We start from the raw sequence: 5412 nt of genomic DNA, 5'->3' as shown, positions 1-5412 counted from the left end.
TAGAACAGAGTGGGCCAAATTGTAAGAAGAGCCCTTTAATAAATTCAATTAGTATAAGAAACATGATATATATATATATATATATATATATATATATAGAGAAGATGGTGCATATCTTAACGGTCATGGGGGGTTGTATATTTCGTCTAGCAACGGTTGTGATCGGAGAGCACACGCAGCTTTACATACCCTTTTTGCATGCAATAATCGCTCGTGTACTTCACATTTAATATACTGATATGCTGTTTTTTTTAGATTTTAAGAAGTACTGAAATGTTATTTTTTAAGAATATTTTTCAATCTATATTATTAATTTTTATTATTATGTTGTTATCATGAGTTATTGTTTTAAATTATATACGAAATTTGTATCCCACGTCGATATCAAAATGTTGTCTGTAATATATTTGAATTATTAATGACGCGTCAAAATGCTGACTGAAACTATTATAAACGATTTTTATTGTGTAAATGTTACTTGTGTCATCAGGATATTGTCTTACACTTCACTCTTGATAAGGTACAAACAACTTAGTTTTATATGAAAGTAATTTAAAGCTCAATGATTTTATTTATATTTATGTTTATCATGCAATACTTATTAGTACGAGAACACAATAGAATTGTCATGCTATGAATGTATTTTTTTTTTCATTGCATATACTCGAACAATTGACACTTTTATATTTTGCACCTATTATATTTGTTGTTATAATTGAAGTAACTTTAATTATATTTAATTAAATATCAATTAAAATGTTAATATTGTATAAGTCTATAAACAACCTGAAAACCTGATGGTGCGGGGCTACTCGTTCGAAGGAATCTGAAATAATACATCGACTGTCTCGTGTAACAATGACCCATATAGATCTTATAAAATTTTTAACATTTTAAAATTAGTAATTTTCTAAAATTTTTAAATTATTTCAACTACTTTGAAATATTTCATTGTTAACGTTTTTTTTTTTTATAAATTATTATTTATATGTCGAAATAATGTTCGAAATATTGCGTCAAGTTAAAATGCTACCCGTGTCGGGATCTTGTCTAGCACTTTATTGTTAGCAAGGTACAAATAATATGTTTTTATATTAAGCTTATTTAAAACTAAATGCAATTTATTTATGTTTATTTTTATCTTGCTATACTTCTTATTACGAGAAAACGGTAGAATAATTCTTAAGTTTCTAGTTACAAATGCATTTTTTTCATTGTATATACTAGAACAATTAACATTTTATATTGCCAGTGGTAGAACAATTAACACTATGTATTACATTCACGGGGTCACCAGTAGGACTTAAAAGTTCCTTAGCGAGCTTAGCTAGAGCGCCAGTCTTGTTGTTCAAAGGACAAGAGATACTAACTAAAGTGACATCGGAGATATGCTTTAGTAATGTCATAACTCTCTTGTGGTATGATAAGAGGTCCGGTTTGAGAACTTTGTAGGTCCCCAACACCTAGCAAATAATGAGCTAGGATTCCTCATAGCCTTGATCCCTTAGAAATTTATTAATTTTAATCCAATTATCAAAGGTTCGTATTTTGCCTCGTTATTTGTATGCAGTTCTATCAAGCCATAAGAATAACAAAGGATATTATGCTCAGGGAAAACAAAAATGAGGCCGATACTGGCCTTCACCCTCGAGAGAGATCCTGACAGTTTTTTCTTTAAGAAAGGTGCCCCATCAAAATACAACTCCCACTTAGGGGAATCAACGACTAACAAATGCTCTTCAAGGAAGTATCGTTTAGCGATGAGTCAGCTGCAACCGGATGTGCCGCTATAAAATTAGCCAAAGCCTGTCCTTTGAAGCCTCGCTGAGGGACATGTGAAATGTAGAATTGTGATAACAGCACGGTCCATCTCGTTAATCGCCCAGTTAGAGTGGGGTGAGTCATCAGATATTGCAATGGGTTCACCATTGAAATCAAATCGATATGGTGTGAGAGCATGTAATGTCTCAACTTCTAAACTGAGAATATCAACGCGAAACAGTGTTTCTCGATCGACAAATATTTCAAGTCAGCCTGGATGGGCACATACGGAGGTAGTATAAGGCACCATCTTTCTTGTCCTCATTAACCGGGCTAACAAGGTTCATGTCGACTTGTCAACAATGACAATATAGAGTATAAGAGGCTACCCCATGATGGGAGTAGCTAAAACCAGGGGGATTGCACCGGTGACACTTGGTATCATCGGAAGCATCCCGACACATTTTATCCCCGTAAAATCAGGTATCCTTCTTAATCAAAGCTAAGAAAGGACGACAATGCTTAAAGAGATTTGAAATAAACCTCCTAATGAAAGATAGTTTCCCTTGAAAGTAGCTCAATTGCGTTAAACTCTTAGGAGGTTCCATCTTTATGATGGATTTAATCTTCCTAGGGTCAATCTCTATGCCACTATGTCAGACTATGAAACCCAGAAACTTCCTGGAAGAGATGTCGCGGGAGCACTTCAACGTGTTCATCTTCATATTGTATTTTCTAAGTCGTTCAAAAACAGTCCTTAGTCTCCAAGTTGTTCATCTTCGGAATGACTTTTGATAACTACATCGTTGATTTAACATTTGACCTTGTGATGCAACAAGTCGTCGAAGAAATGATTCATGACACTCTGATAGGTTGCCCTGGTATTTTTGAGACCGAAGGGCACGACTCTATAGCAAAAGATGCCTATGGATGTATGGAACGCCTTATGCTGCTCTTCCACTAGGACCATCTGAATTTGGTTGTATCCAAACAAACAGTCTATAAAGGAGAATATCACAATGCAAAGGGATGACATCTGCCAAAATGTAAGTGGTAGATTAGATTTAGTGAAAAGAGATCGAGTTGTATCTAGAATGTGACAATGTTCTCGTTCGGTGAGACCATTTTGTTGGGCATGAAAGCTGATGAATGATGTCATACTTGGTCAGGAGTTCATCAAATTGTTGGTTCTTATATTCCACTCCTCCATCGAATCTGAGGATTTTAATGTGTGCGTTAAATTATTTTTCAATGTGATTCTTAAAGATGATGAAGTGAGTTATGGTTTCAAATTCACAGACCATAGGAAACATTCATGTATATCCATTAGCATCATCTATAAAAATAAAATGAAAATGAAAACCTGAACGAGAAATATGAGACGATGGATCCCATACATCAGAGTGAATAAGTTCTTCCCGAGGAAGATAATTGTGGTTAGTAGATAGAGAGAACAGTAATCTATGATCTTTAGTTGTAGTACAAGAATCACAAATTGATCCATCCATAAATTCTCTAAATCCATCGGACGGCGTATGCAGAGATGCATGCGCCGCCGATCTCCGCCGTTGATCAGAGCTTTCATCAAATTTTTTGCCCACAAAAATATAATTTTGATCTGATCAATGATAAAAATTGTTTGACGCATGCATCTCTGAATACCCCATCTTAACAGAATAATTTTTTAGGTTGGAGATGGTGGGATGAAATTGGTAACGTGACTGAGCTGGGTCCCATCAGAGCATTTGTCGTTTGTTACTGTCGGGAATATCCTTTTCGATATTGAATTAAGCGGCATTGATATTTAATTATCATTAATGATGAGGGATTAACTGTGGTCAAAATGAGCCTGCGGATGTGGCTTTTGATTTTAAGTGGAATTATTTAATGAATGTGTTGACCGTTTATTTGTCTGTTTGAAAACATAATTTTAACTTTATTAAAGTGGTCATGATAAATATTTGATGTCATGTATTATTCGTGCGTACATGCAATTTGATAAAGAGCTTGATTTATATAGTTACGAGTCTTAGGAATAGGTTCTCTCGAGATTTCTTTGGTTATATGCTATGCAGACGATAAACTTATATAATATGTATACAATCTACTAAAATTGAATTGGATGTTTAGATGGGGCTTGGGTCGAACCTAAAATTTAATTTAGTATTGATGAGCCTAACCCAACCCAATTAGTAAGCAAATTAAAGTTTTGATTGAATACTAATAACATGGAGTCACATTTCAAGAAAAAAAAAGTTAGGAAGGAGAGATAATATGATAGGTGAGAGAGAAATCATTATTCTTAGTGGAAAGAAGAGAAAGAAAAAATGATAATTTTATGTGATTTCTCCTCTGGTTATAATGGTATTATCATATGTAACAAAATAGCTATTCACTACACATAAATCTTGAATAATATTTGATTTATCCTTTCTTATCTTTTTTCTAGTGTGGATATATAGTAGTATCCTAATAAAACCTTACCTTGTTAACCATTTCTTATGAATGCTTGTCATTGACGTTCTATTTTTAGTAATGTTTATGTCATGGGACTAGGCCATGGGATGAGTTCTTTGAGAGAATTCTCTTGTGAGATTTATTTTGCTTGAAGAGTTTAGTTCCCATACAAGATCAATTATTCTTGTATGAGTTTGACTATTTGACGAATTCAGTTGTTCTCTTGGACGTGTTTTGCCCCTGGATCAATTCAGTTATTCTCCCAGTTTAGTTCATATATTGGATGAATTAGTTAATCTTTTAGGCTGGTTCAGATCTTAGAAGAATTCAATTATTCTCCTAGAAGAGTTATTCTCCTAAACATAAACAATTGTTCTCCTAGATAAATTCAATAGCTGGGAGAGCTAACTGGTTGCACACCTTGAACCCAATCCATGAACTTTTAGGAATATATATTTATTTCACTGACTATTTTATCTCTTTGAAAGACAATGGTGAAAAGAAGTAGATAATGTGAAAAATTTCAATCAGGTGATTAGTGAAAAAAATTATATCATACCTGTCTCTATATTGGGCAAGTAGATGTTATCATGTCTAAAGAATGAATTTATTAGATGCTTTATTTTTTCTAGAAAAAGAAATTATGTATGTAAAAAATGAGTGGTGGATTTCACTAAGTGTTGACTATTTATCTACCAAGGGGTTCTTAGCTCTTCCATAGGGAACCATCATTGGGGCACTTTGACTACACCTTCAAAATTTTGCCTTAGGAATAGTTTTGCTCACATTTAGGGAGTAGTTTCAAAGATTGTTAGCTCGGCCTTTGTATCATATATAATTTTATTTTAATGTTTAGTTAGTTGACTTGATGGTGAACTTGCCGTGTAGGACAAGTACCCTATCAATGAATTTCTTTTTTTATAAGAAACTTCATCTTTCTTGTGCGACTAAGTTGATTATTTTCATGTCATATAACTTAGTAATAAGAGAATATAGATATTAATTTTAAGCTTAAATTATTCTTTGCCTAGGAGCCATAGCTCTCCTCTAATGTATAGTTTTTAAGCTTGTCTAGATTGTTATCTTGTGGTCTTCATTTCTCAAGTCAACTATATTCATCCTTTATTTAGCCAAGTTTCATTTGAGAAAACTTCTTTCAAAGTCATTCATAGCTTTCTACTACAAGGCCGAGTT

This window comes from Phalaenopsis equestris, unplaced genomic scaffold (assembly GCF_001263595.1).
Source record: "Phalaenopsis equestris unplaced genomic scaffold, ASM126359v1 Scaffold000030, whole genome shotgun sequence".
NCBI lineage: Eukaryota > Viridiplantae > Streptophyta > Magnoliopsida > Asparagales > Orchidaceae > Phalaenopsis > Phalaenopsis equestris.
This window is presented reverse-complemented; position numbering follows the sequence as displayed.